Here is a 15,064-nt window from a genome sequence, read left to right as displayed (position 1 = left end):
TGGATTGCAATGGCCAGTTAGCGCTGCTTTGATCCCCACTCTGCTCGTTGAGGGCTCCATTGTTCCTGATTTGCTGCCTTGATTTGCCTACCTTGTGAATGAAGGCCGAGGAACCACAGTCTTGGCTACTGCCATCAACCCATTTATCCTTATAACAGGTATGTGGTTCAAAACGCATATAAGGTAGAATTATGTTATATACCTTTAAGGCATGAGGTCCCTCAGCTCTTCAGTGTGGAAGTATAGCCTCACACAATACCTGAGCATATGGTACAAGACTGACTCAAGTGTTCAATCCCTCTCCAGAACACACACATGTCAGTTTCAAATTATTCTCCAGAACCTGAAAGGCTGCCGGTGTGACAAAGAAGTGGTCGGCGCAGTGCTGTTGGCTCACAGTCCTTTATCTCATCAGTCAAACCCTGACATAATAAATTGGTGCAGAGGTTATTTAAAGCAAAGAGCTTTATCTTCTTCATCTTTCAAATTGTCCAACATCTCCTTTGAGAGTAAAGCAAAATGATATGCATGTTATCTGAATGCGTCTTCAATTCTTTAACAGGAGGCATCTATTAAACTCAGCATGGTCTCCTTTAGAGGAGTCTAGCATGCCCTTTGACATCAAAAAGAATCTCTTATTTTGTCGGTGAAAGAGCTTCAATTTATGTTTCATGATCAAAGCTAAAGGGCCCTTTTTATAATCTGCTGAATGAAAATGGTTCTCTTACATGGGGGAGTGCACACTTTGTTGTCTTACACAGATGTATTTATGTATTATTAGAAAAGACTTCAGCCTCTACCTTGACAGTTAACATCTTTTGACTTCAGGTCACTTTTCTAACCATTCTGTGCTTTTGTGTGATAAGAATATGGACATGTGGTAGTTCGGACTGTTGTTTCCCTGCAGTCTATGAGTACTGCAGATGAGAATCGTGTTCACAATGGAGTGACAAGCAAAATAAAAGCTATATGTTGAATAACCCCTTTTACTGCTTTTTCTGAAGTCATGTTTTCTTTTTGGATTTGCAGCTGCCTGTTTGATTGGAGCATTACTCAGAGAAAATTTGGCATCAGTTCCATAACTTTTGCAGCACTTTTGATGCACATCATTCCACATAGCAGGGTTGGAAGTTATCTTCCAGATGTGTCTGCTCAACATTTCCATAAATTTGCCCCAGAGGTGATCATTGGCTTCCTTCTCTCTCATTTAAACATTTGATTGCATGTGTGGGACGTTCTAAACCAGCAGTTGTCGTATCCTTGTCTTGTTATGCCTTTTTCCACAGCCAACCTTTAAATAACTTTACCGTAGCGCACGTGAGGAGCGGCTGCTGCGAACATTTGCTCAAGTGTCTGGTCTCCTCCTAAACACAAATGAACAATTTGTTTTCCATTTCTTCCCAAACCTTCATCTCAGCCTGTCTGCTTTGAAGTAGAGGGGAGTGGAATGGGGGAGACGGGTTAGGCATAAGGGGGGAGTGTAGATTGAACGATTGTGTGTTTGTCTTCAAAGAGTCCCAGGTTGCTTACAAATGCACCGGCAAATACAACACCTTCAAGGTGAAATTGATAAATCAGGTGGTAAGGTCTTTCAGGGCAGTACTAAGAAGAGTGCATAGATTTTCTTCTTTTTTTTTTTAGATGCAAATGTGGTCAAACACCAGTAGGCAAAGACTAAATTGAACTGCTCCAAGTAGATAAGAAAATATTGAAAAAGCATAGAGTAACATAATTACGTTCATGAACAATATCCATCTAAATCTGGCACTGCTTAGAGACCCATTCCAACGCAAATCGTGTTTTTAACATGTTCTTGTTGCATTTTTGTCATGATAGAGGACATAGATAAAGAAAATTCTGTTTTACATTTTGTGAATCAGGAGCAGACGAAAATGTACCATTGGATAAAGCTTCTAGCAGTGACGTTGGTGCAACAATCGGCTGGCCCCAAGCTTCCTGCTCAGGTCCATTCTGATGCATCCACTTGCAGACAAATGGATCCACTTACATCGCCGTTTTCCTTGTGACAACTGGCTCAAAACTGTACGGCTGGATAGCTCTGATATTGCTCGCCAGTTTTGTTGAACCGTTAATGTTAGGTTGGGGATGTGAGAGGGTGTAAGCTAGTGGGAGAAAGACAGATGATGGGAATTGGGGGCGAGCTTACTTCACATTTACAGTCCACTCCACAACTCACAGGCAAATTTTTAATGAACTACTACAACTCTGCAGAAACTGTTTGCTAGAAAATAACAGAGGATTTTTGGATTTTGCCTAAATCACACAATCATTGATCATTTTAAAAGATGATTGCAGTAGGACTTTAATCGCAGCTGATGGAGCTTTCCACTTTTTGTGCTCAGAACCATCCCATTTGCCCTTTGATTGTCATGAAAGTTGTCCATTTTCAATGAATTTGTTATCCCCTATGGTCCTTCTCTACATATCAAACATATGATCTTATTGTAGTCATTCAGACAGAAAGTTTCTAGAGGCACCAACTGAGTGCAAACAAACAAGCCATGAGGGGAAAAAACAGAAAGACTAAAAGAAAAGGGAGGAAACTCATCAGTTGTCCATCTGGCAGATGACATCCTTTGTAGCCTCTCTGTCATTTCTTTCTCATCTGCTGGGATGGACAGAATCTCCCCTCTCTCAGTCTCTGAGATGCTTCACTGAAGTCCCCGGAGACACCTTTTTCTCCTCTGTATCTCTTGCTTTCAGTAGCTGCTATTTTCCTGAAACTTTATGAATTAGTTACAATCCTTTCTTTCCCCCCCTTCCTCACCTCTTCACTTACATTCTCATCTCCCAGCCTGGAGACAAATTCAACACCTGCCTTGAAAGTGTCCACCTGTCTGTCAACATCCTCCTTCAAACCTTTTCTTTTTCCTGTCCTCAGTCAATGCTGACCAGACCAAAACCCCCCAATGAAAAAGATCAAAAAATAAAACAATTATGGGTGCATATGCTGATAACTAAACAAAGATTTACGTGCATTATTAGAAAGAGAAAAGCTAGTTCTTTAGCGTTCATAAATGAAATGCAGCTGTAGATTGAATGGCCTCCCTGCTATCCGCACCCCTCTTCCACCCACCCCCTTCAGGATTGGGTCCACACAGGGGGTGGCGTGCATGCTTGTCCATGTCTGTGCCTGGGTTTGTGTGTTAAACTCCTTTGTGACCGCTTTCCTCAACCTGAACCTTGCATGCACAAAGGGAAATGGTGGACTGTGGCAACGACATGGCAGTTTTACAGTGCGCCGGGCTGAATGTTAAACTTATATTTAATGTATGACATTTCACACAAATCATCCGGCCACAGACATGACCCTGGGGTATTCCGCAGATTGCTTTTTCAGTGCCTCAGCAACTATGGAATTATTTGTCCCAGCGAGAGAGAGAAGAGGAAAAAGCCTTTTGAGTTCTCTGAAATAATCGCCCTCTGACTGGTCTGGCCGTCCCAGACTGGAAGCTCTTTCCTTCTCTTTTCTCTGTGATATCATGATCGCAGGGCTGTGCCAAATTGAAAACATCTTGGCGGTCTGGAGGCTGTATGAAATAACCATATATTATTTGTAGTACAACATCAGATTGGATAGCAAAACAATTATGCTGTTTTGCAGCCTCAAAAGATTCCTTGTGCCCCTCTAAAAAACCTCAACTATTTTCATTTTTATGTAAAAAAAAAACCTTCAGAGAGGAGTATGATAATTAACTCTGATTTGCGAGTTGAATTTAACTCCATGCCCTCTTCTCGTCTGACTTGAATAAGTCTACATCTGTTTACAGCAGCACTCTAGCAAAGCTATCTGTACAGATGCAAGGGGGAAAAAAATGCTGTAAATATCTCATATTCAGCATCCATCCTGTGAGGCGTGTTTGCTCCGACACGGTGTAGAAACAAAAATAAAGAGTTCATGAATACACAGCATGCTCAAAAGGGTGCCCAAACGCTGCAGCCCTGAAAATAAACACAGGATTGTATTCTTTTATTATTATTTATTTATGAAACAATATGTCAAGCTTTTCAAATTGTAGAGAGCCACAGAGGAAAGAAAAAAAAATCCAGAATTTCTTGCTTACTTGTTGGCTCAGCCTCATACGGCCGATGTATATACGGTATCAGGGATTCTGGAGGCAGGGTCATCAATTTTATCTGATGGGACATTTTTCAGCATTTAGGTTTAGATATGAGAGTTGCAGTGTCCACTACATCAGCGTCACTCTCCTTTCTCAAGGTTATACGGCTGTGGAGTTTCATGAGCGTGAGGGCACAGCTAGCTGTCACACTCAGAAAAACCCAGACGCATGCTTGCACACACAAAACACCCATCATGTGCTCACATGAACACACAACGTCTAACCCTTGCTGGATTTCTATATTTCAAAAGTCGTGTTACCTTGATAGTTGCATTTCTACATCAGATACATGATCATTCAAGTCCAGCTTGGACACTTGGATGTGTAAATGCTACTATCGGATAAATAAGACTACAGTAGATTATCCCCCTTGAACCTTATTTTAATTGCTGCAAAAGTGCCAGAATGCTCTACAGTCAAAACAAAAACAGTTCCAGAACATCTCTTCTCAGCCATTAGAGCTCGTTGTGCCTTCAAGCTTGGATTTAGGGTAAAAAACAAAAAAAGTGTGTGTGCATGTGTGTTTTTGGGTTTCCCTACTTATGATAAACAACTGAGATGAGAGGATTTGCATCTCTGCTTTGTGTTTAATTATGAAGGATCATTTGATACAGCTAACAACGTCACCATTGTAAACATTATGGAAAGATAAAAAAGGATATCATCCTTTGCGTCAGGTCCCCCTGCACCACACACAAATGTGCCCCCACCACCCCCCCACCACCACCACCATCACATATACACACAAGCACAGACACAAACACTGTAAGTCACATCCACAGTCAACAGCATAATTATCAGTTTCCCCACAGGGCGTAAGGAAACCTGTTCCTAATTGGAACCCAGTTGGGACTTTACACGGATTAAAATACATGAGGCTTCTGTAACAAGAAAACACACACACTTACACACACACAAATAAAATAACACACCAGCTCCTTGAGTTACCAATGTTTTTCCCCCAAATTTTTATTTACGCTAAGTCTTGCATGATCCCCATTGTCTCACTACACACGAATCGAGCGCAACAATACGAGTCTCCAAAGCACAATTACGCCACTATTTTTCCCTTGTTTTGTATTCTGTTTTCTTTATTTTTGTTCCAATTTCCTGACTTAAGCTGTTGTCTAATGGACAGCACCGTGACAGAGAGGAGTCTGGTATCAGATTGAAGCCGGTTGCCCTTTTTGCCAATTTGCGAGCAGCCTCCTCTGTACTTGTAAGATGGCCAATTAGCTGACCGTCTGACAGAGGTTCTCTGACTGTGGCTATTAAAACACACACTCATAGCCACACACACACACACACATACTGAGTATGAAGACACACATGCACTGTGTGTGCAAGTTAGCACACACCATGCGGGGCTGCCTCTGCCTGTCTCTATTTGCTATTTTTTTTTGAGACACGTGCCTAGACCTCACCCCCTTATCTTCTGACCACAATTAGAAAGTTACACGTACGGCACCTAATTTTCATTGCCAAAAGATGCTTTCCCCTTTGACCTCACTAAGACCCCTCCCACCTCAACCTGTTTCCTACCAGCCTCCTTTTCTTCACCTCATTCTCAGCATTATCCTCTCCTTCCTGCCTCTCCATTTAATCTTGCCCTTTTCTCCTCCTAACCTCACATTTTCTTCCTGAGTTCCCTCCTTCCTCCTCTCACACTTACTCCTCTCCTCTTCCTCTCCTAGAATCTTCATCCATAAACAGGCATGCACTCTTTCTGACTCCATGCCATTAGTCTGACTCCTTTCATCTTCTCCAGCAGCTTTTTATTTAAAGTCATCTTTATCACATCTATCTGGAATATTGGTCTGTCTCATGTATGCTTTTTCACTATTCAGTGGTGCAGTTTTGCACTTTTTACCACATCTTATGGAAACATTATTTGTTAAGTTGGATTGTTTGGCTCGGTTAGCAAGGCTGGATTTGGTCCATCCATCTCCACTTTTCTCTGTCTCTTCTGTAAGATATGGTTGAAAAATCTGCATCCACATGAATGGAGGGGAGACATTGCAAAGTAGAATTTTAAGCATATAAACCTTTACATTTATGAATCAATTCTAGTTGAAAATAAGCGATAACAACACACTCTGTTAAACTGAATAATGATAGTTGTAGAGGTGTTACCATTCATGTTAACTATGATGTAATTCGTATTGTAATTTGCAGTTTATGGTACAATTCATAGTCACTATTGGTTTATTTTGAACGATCTGATTCACTGAAACCAGGACATCTTTAGCCAAAAATTCAACCAGTGTGACACAGAGATAAATAGCAGGAGACTGAAAAGTGCAGGTAAGGTTTTCCAGATTCCGGTAACGCTTTCTTTTACAGTACAGTACTTACAGTGTACTTAAGTGGTATTTACATGGTACTTATAGTGTAACTACTGGGTACTTTCAGGGTACTTACATGGTACTTTTTATGGAATTTACTGGGTACTTACATGGTACTTACTGTGTATTTATATGGTACTATTTGGTTCATACCTATGTGTTACATACTGGGTATTTATAATATTCTTACTGGGTATTTACATGTTGTGCAAAGGTGTCTTTTATGGTACTTACCACATGTAAGAACAAGGTAAGTACAAATAAAGTACCTTGACCTTTAGGTCTGCACTCGCTGCATGTTTCATGGTATTTACGATGAATTTACCACAGAAACTACCCCTTAAGTACACTGAAACTGTAACTGTAAAAGAAAGTCAGCCCTATTTCCACTCAACTACATGGTACTTTCAGTAGTAAATGCTGGGTATGTTCACTTGAATATTACTTGGTACTTACCCCTTAAGTACAATGAAACTGTAACTGTAAAAGAAAGTCAGCCCTATTTCCACTCAACTACATGGTACTTTCAGTAGTAAATGCTGGGTATGTTCACTTGAATATTACTTGGTACTTACCCCTTAAGTACAATGAAACTGTAACTGTAAAAGAAAGTCAGCCCTATTTCCACTCTATTACATGGTACTTTCAGTAGTAAATGCTGGGTATGTTCACTTGAATATTACTTGGTACTTACCCCTTAAGTACAATGAAACTGTAACTGTAAAAGAAAGTCAGCCCTATTTCCACTCTATTACATGGTACTTTCAGTAGTAAATGCTGGGTATGTTCACTTGAATATTACTTGGTACATACCCCTTAAGTACAATGAAACTGTAACTGTAAAAGAAAGTCAGCCCTATTTCCACTCTATTACATGGTACTTTCAGTAGTAAATGCTGGGTATGTACAGGTATTACCTTCCCGTACAGTGTACATACACACTTGGTCTTCTGACCTCACCACATGAGACAATGCTAACCTGTTGGTAAGGGTAAAGTAACTACGTTGTAAAAACATATTCTGGCCTGATTACTTCTTGTAACATGAGGCAAGTTTAAAGAGAAACAAGACAGCAGTGAAAACAACAATCTTTAATATGATACATGTCTGCAGCATACAAAGTGTCATCACAATGAAATAGGTTTTAAGTACAAAACAGTGCAAAGGAGAATTCTAAAAAACACATTATTGGCCTGAGGGTCGTGCTTTTTGTCCATCAAAATTCTTTCAACAGAGTTTGGTAACGGTGCAGGACTTCTTCAGGGTTTGTAACTGCAAGAAAATTCACAATATGAGCTCAAGTGAACATAAAAAGCAGAACGACTTTGATGAAGTACAAAATATATTTTACTTATTTAATTATTTCTGTAATGAGTTTGATAAATCTCTATGATTTTTTTATCGCTTTGACTGTAATGCTTGAAATTAAACAATTATCCTCATTTAAAAACATGATAATAAATTATTCAAAACTTAACTTTTTTTAAATATTGTTCTAAAAATGAACTTGTTTTAATATATATTATATAATGTCAGGAAAATATGTAAGACAACAAGGCTAAATATTTACTTTTAATACTAAAAACACCCCGAGTGTGTGTTTTTGTTAACTAGGTCGGGTTAAGTAAAGATGCAAATTCCCAGCGCACTTGAATGCAGCACAACTACCCCCAAAGTGAACGTGCAGATTACTCGATTAATCCGGAGAGCCTCGAGGCGCGCGCAACAGTTTGAATTTGTCTTCATCTGGCAGGTAAACCAGTGTTTTTGTTTTTTTTAAATTTTGGATAAATTACATGTAAATATTTAAACTGATCAAACTTTATAAAGAAGCTAACCTCGTGATTTCAAGCCACTATCTCTGTGTTTGAAACGTGACGTAAGAGCATGTCTACCTTACTGCAATAATTTCAGTTATTTCATGTATACATTTTCAAAGTTTGTAATGAAAATCTACAAACATTGTTGTTACTTACCAGGAGTGGGGCACCTGTAAAACAAACACGTAGCCTAAATGATAACGTCTGTTGTTCTGTGCTCGTTTGACTGAGCGCACGTCTTTCTGGGAAAATCAAAGAAAGGCGTTTATTTAAAATAATGATGACGTACTTCCGTCTTTTTACCGCTTTAGATCAGCTGTGGTGAAGAAGACATCCCAGACGAATCCACAGGAGAGTAAGTTAAAGTAAGTTAAATCCACCAAGTGGACATATTATTTACATTAATGAAGAGTTTAACTGCATTTTCCCCATTTTCTTTTCTTTCGCCGTTTTTATTTTATTTTTATTTATTTATGTATTTTCAAATATGATAGAGACAACAATACCACCCAACAGTGAATGTAACTGTTTGAAAATTAAAACATATTTTTGTGAATAACTGTTGAATTTGAAATTGCCTATTTATTTCTTTTTTCCTTTTCTTTTACACTGCAATGTTTTTCATGCTAATGCAAATAGTAGGTGCGAATAATATTTATAAAGAAGAAATACACACAGCAATTGCCAATTAAAACATTGCTTTTGTCATTCTTTGTCTAAACAAATTAGATTTTTTATGGCAATTTTGATTTTTTTTCTTTGATTTCTTTTTTGTTGTTCTTGTTTATGTAAATAAAATATAAAGTTGTGAATAATCTATCATGTTCATAAATGAGGATAATTGATTAATTTCAAGCATTACAGTCAAAGCGAAAAAGAATTCACAGAAATTTATCAAACTCATTACAGAAATGATTAAATAAGTAAAATATATTTTGTACTTCATCAAAGTCGTTCTGCTTTTTATGTTCACTTGAGCTCATATTGTAAATTTTCTTGCAGTTACAAACCCTGAAGAAGTCCTGCACTGTTACCAAACTCTGCTGAAAGAATTTTGATGGACAAAAAGCACGACCCTCAGGCCAATAATGTGTTTTTTAGAATTCTCCTTTGTACTGTTTTGTACTTAAAACCTATTTCATTGTGATGACACTTTGTATGCTGCAGACACGTATCATATTAAAGATTGTTGTTTTCACTGCTGTCTTGTTTCTCTTTAAACTTGCCTCATGTTACAAGAAGTAATCAGGCCAGAATATGTTTTTACAATGTAGTTACTTTACCCTTACCAACAGGTTAGCATTGTCTCATGTGGTGAGGTCAGAAGACCAAGTGTGTATGTACACTGTACGGGAAGGTAATACCTGTACATACCCAGCATTTACTACTGAAAGTACCATGTAATAGAGTGGAAATAGGGCTGACTTTCTTTTACAGTTACAGTTTCATTGTACTTAAGGGGTATGTACCAAGTAATATTCAAGTGAACATACCCAGCATTTACTACTGAAAGTACCATGTAGTTGAGTGGAAATAGGGCTGACTTTCTTTTACAGTTACAGTTTCAGTGTACTTAAGGGGTAGTTTCTGTGGTAAATTCATGGTAAATACCATGAAACATGCAGCGAGTGCAGACCTAAAGGTCAAGGTACTTTATTTGTACTTACCTTGTTCTTACATGTGGTAAGTACCATAAAAGACACCTTTGCACAACATGTAAATACCCAGTAAGAATATTATAAATACCTAGTATGTAACACATAGGTATGAACCAAATAGTACCATATAAATACACAGTAAGTACCATGTAAGTACAGAGTAGACACAAAAAGTACCACGTAAGTACTCAGTAAAGTCCCATAGAAAGTACCATGTAAACACACTGTAAGTACCCAGTAAATTCCATAAAAAGTACCATGTAAGTACCCTGAAAGTACCCAGTAGTTACACTATAAGTACCATGTAAATACCACTTAAGTACACTGTAAGTACTGTACTGTAAAAGGAAGCGTTACCCAGATTCCTTATGTTTCGTGCAAGATCATCAAGTGTAAATTAAATATGGGTACAAACAAACAATTAAACAAGAATTATTGGCAAATCCATTTGCATTGTAGTTTCACAAGTTCAGCTCACTGGCTTGATCATTTGTTGCTGCTATCACACGTGTGTTGTCCACTGTGATGGCACTTGGTTGTTTTTAGTAAAAATAAACCTAATGTGCCTTAATCCTAATAGGACTTTCCAATATCGATATAATCAATTTATTTCATTTTGAAGCAACTTTATAATGGTAGCGGTCCAATTAACAAGTTGCCTCAGACAGATTGATCTGTTTGGATTGTTGAAATACAAATAAACGTATCAATCAAGTTGATTAATCATTACACACCTAAAAATTAGTATATGATGTGGTATTGTAAGAAAAAACAAAAACTTGAACATTTTAAATTGAAGGTGGACACAATCTCACACATGCTCTGCAGCACAACACTGGTAAACAGTGAAAAAGTGCACAAACATTTGCCCTGGAGACCAACCTTTAAGTGACCCCCCCCAACTTGGGTCAACATCCCCCCTTGTCTTTGTTGTCCATCAGAGCGGTTTGTTTAAAGTCTCCGCTCCAGTCCCATCACCTCTCTCTTTTTCTCTCTATGGTCAAGTTCAAGGGTCCTCTACAAACACACAGGGTGGTTGTGTTGGGGGGGTGGGGTTTGAGGTCAAGAGCTTTCTGAGACTATAAACGCTCAAGGCGCAGACACCTGCAGGCTTACATACCTCTGCAGCAGTCGTACAAAACCGACATTTAGCAAGAGTCTCCACCCCGAGTGATGCAAACACACATAAAAGTGTCAAATGAATCGTGCAGAGTGGAATTAAAACAGCATGAATTTCACTTGGATGTATAAAAAACAAAAAACATTTAAGTAGATATAAGGTAGTAACAGCAACACATTCATCCCGGTGCACCTGCATCCTCCCGCTCTGTTCACTCCAGTCAAAATGGTGGACACGACATAACATCAGGCTTATCTTTGATTTCTAATATGGAGGAAACAATTCTATTTCTTACACGCAGGCTATGCAGGTCTTTTCTCCCTTTCACACACAAACGCAGACACATCCTGTCCTCTTCCCGGCATGTTTTTTTTTTCCTCCTATTTTTTGATATATTTGGACATTGAGTGTCGACAAAATCGGAAGGGGGGAGTAAAGAAAAAGCGTCTCTGACACATAAATCCAAAGATTACCGTGCATAGAGTGGTAAAGACTGTCTTTATGCTATGTCTTTTATTAAAAAAATTATAACTTTATAATACAAACTCTGTCTTATAAGCTTTTTTCCCTTCTAAATTCTAGAAAAATTTATATACATTTTAATAAAAAAAATATAAAAAACATAATGACAGAAAGCATGGATTTTACATGCAAAACCATTTTAAGAACTCAAAAAAGTCTCTCAATGTGTTGTTATAGAATAACATTAACAGAAAGAAACTTCTCCCAGACATATTTGCATTGAAAATCCAATCTGCATATCTATCTGAAATTATTTCTAATTAATTTCTTCTAATTCTTGGGAGACTATTTCAGTCCCCGAATTAACACAAAAGAACTTCTTGCCTCAGTTCTCACACCAAAGATAATTATAAAGTTAAGAGGGTTTGCTAATTTAAAAATGCTATCTGCATGATATCAAATATACATCTTTGATCTCATTCTGTCCCTGATGGTTAAATGCCTTTAATTATATTCCTCTCGAGAAAAAAAATGAACTTTCTTTGAATAATTAACAGAGTCCCACGTTTGTTTGTATGCAGAGTGTGTTGCATACTTTCTGCTTAATTAATTCCAAAGATAAACAAACACCCCACCATTCAAATAGGCTGGAACTTCATCAAATGTATATCATCAGATTTGAACTTGACAGTGCATTTGGTTTTCCGTTATGCAATAGGTGCTATACTTTTGCAATTTCACAGACATATGCACTCAGGACAATTTTCTTTAATCTCACAACACCATGAACTCTAATCCTTCCACATTGTGAAAATTGCACAAAGCGAACACATGACCCACACATGTTTCTGACAATCTGAGAGGGAACCTTCTCCATTTCTCATTATTTCCCCCTATAGCATATCACCATTTCCCTAGGTGAAGGTGTATACATATAGGGAAAAAGAGGAAGAGTCAGATGATTCCCATTATCTTTATCACCCTGCCACAGGAGTTGACTTGCAGCCCCTCTTTCGCCCCCACCCCATTATGTAAAAGTATGGATTACGTTTGGTATGCATGCGTCCCGCATTCAGAAGTGTGTGTGTTTTTATGCATGTGTTCGTCTTACTGACTTTATAGCCTCTATTTGAGAGGAAAAAGGGGGAAGCGGGCTGTATACACCTCAATGCATGCATGTATGCATCCATGCAGAGACGCCCCCCTCTGATGCTACCTCTCTCTTCATCTATCATCCATCCATAGGTTTATCAGCTTTGGGAATGAGGTGGGGAGGGAGAGGTAGGGGTGTAGTGTGTGCAGGGGTGAGGGAAATAAATTTAGCCACCCCCCCCCCCACTTTAAAAATGCACATACATTTCCATACATTGGAAAGGCAGTGAGGTGCAGACACCCTTTCTGCTGTATCCCCAATAACACTCTAGCCCCCCTCCCATCCCGGCAACACCCCAACACACACGTAAATACATCTGAAAAGAGCGAACACGGCAAAGATGAATATGAGTGTCCCATTCAGCGGGTGCCAGTGAAAATCCACCTCTTGCCATATTTATCTTCATAAGAGCACAAGGTGTGTGTGTTTGTCTGTGTACACACTGGCTGTGTGCTTGTTGTGATTTTTGCTTTGTCTGTGTGTATGTTAGTTAATTTGGAAAAAAAAAATGCTGCTTCCGCACTGTAAGAAAAAGGCTAAACAACATAGTTTTTTTACCATGAAATGCACATAAAAAAATATCTCGCCGCATATATTGCAAGTTCCAAATAAGCATTCCAGTCAATATCGTTTCTTGGAAGCTTTTAACTTCCTGTGACTTTGCAGCAAATCCACAAGTGCTGAACTCCTTATACATTTTCCTTCCACACTAAAATGCATTTGATGATGCATTGACTCTAAATAGTTTCGAGCTTTTTTGCCATCTGTCATGTAGCACAGTTTTTTGATACCAAAACAACAGACCCGACCTTTTCTTACGGAAACACCCAACACTTTTAGGTAATGACAGGCTGCCGTGAGAGAAGAGAGGAGACACGAGTGTGGTATTATTAAGTGAGACTAGTTTGTTCGAGAGAAATGTTTTTTTGGCTTCTAAAAAGTTCCATTTTGCACTCCCCAGGAGCTGCATTGGGGTACCCCAGGGAAGCGAGTGCGTGCATGCAGACGGGTGCATGATATGTGTGTGTGCACTAAAATATTCAGACCGAGCTGTCTTGCGGCTCACAGAGCAGAGAGATGTGTCCTGTCTCCTGCATTCAAATGTGAGTGGGTTTTGGTGAGCAAAAAGTAAACAGATATGCTTGCTTGAACACACACATGAGAACTCGTGTATGTGCACACCTGCTGTCTCGTATGCATGCACCACACACAGATCCTCTACCAACGCAAGCCCGGGACATGCGAAAACCAGAAGGTGTGTCCATCTGCATTTTGACCTACTTGCCCATCACCCTCATCAAAGCCACGGCTTCGCAGCTTTGCCTCGCTGACAAGTGCGGCGGCGTCATTCAGCCAATAAATATTCAAAAAAACGAATGGTTTACTAAAGAGAATCAACAAAAAGCTGTCCGTCAAAAACATGCGCCGTCATAGCCTGCGAAGCTATGGCAGTGTAAACCTCTGCAGCTCCACATTCTCTCAGTTCACTTCTTAAGCTCTTTAATTCTTTTCCAGATCCCACTCGCAGTATATGGGCTGTAATATAAGATAGCCCGATCCAATGAGCTGTCCAGTTGCTGAGGGGGTTAACTGGCAGTGTTATGAGCGCGGAGGCAGAAGGGATCAAGAGAGGTGTAGTGAAGGGTACAATGGGGCCCTTCAAACAAAATGTGACCCTTAAAAAGTCTTGATTGTGTGACTGGAATCCTCCTTGTTACCTTATTTCCTCCTGCCCTTCGCCGTTTCTGCCCCCCCTTCACATTGCTGTCTCTCCTTCAGTTTACTCTGTCCTCACTCCATCCGTTCACACACAGATGTGCTGTCTGTCAAGACCATGATGATAAATTAGCGCGGGTGCTGCTGGTGAAATAGGAGCTGGTGTCTGAGGGCAGAGGGTGATCCAGTGGACAATGCCAGGGATGAACCACTGATAGTTCAGCTGTGGCTGGAGAAGCAGAGTGGTTGAAAAAGTGTTGGGATCGTATTTGTTGCCACTGTAGTTAGAGTTTTAGTAGTGTAACATGTTTTTAAATTTGGGTAAAAGATGACGTTTTTTTTCTTTTTTATGTTCTTTTGTCCCAAAAAATCAGAAACAGTAAAAAAATTTAAAAGCTCAAACTTTCTTCTCAAAACATCAAATTTAAACCACTATAATTTGTGAACCTTTTGAAAGATTACAATTTTGGCACAATCTTTGGTTACAATTTTACCTGGAGCGCTACAAAAAGTATGTGCTTGTGTGTGTGTGTATGCAAACGGGGGGGGCATGCATGGGTGGACTTTTAGTTTTTTTAGGACGGGTGCAGGAGGAGGGATTGTCGAGCCTTTTACCTGCAGGCTTGAGTTTTTTGTGTACTTGTTTGT

General features: G+C 39.2%; 1 long non-coding RNA gene across 1 annotated transcript in view; it reads left to right on the top strand.

Moving 5' to 3' along the window:
* The window catches only part of LOC110017289, a 34,009-nt gene that overhangs the window by 10,873 nt on the left and 8,072 nt on the right, over positions 1–15,064 (top strand). The gene's annotated exons all lie outside the window — the stretch shown is intronic.

The sequence above is a fragment of the Oryzias latipes genome, chromosome 20 (genome assembly GCF_002234675.1).
Source record: "Oryzias latipes chromosome 20, ASM223467v1".
Lineage (NCBI taxonomy): Eukaryota > Metazoa > Chordata > Actinopteri > Beloniformes > Adrianichthyidae > Oryzias > Oryzias latipes.
The sequence above is the reverse complement of the archived record's forward strand: the minus strand, read 5'-3'. Positions and strand labels throughout refer to the sequence as shown.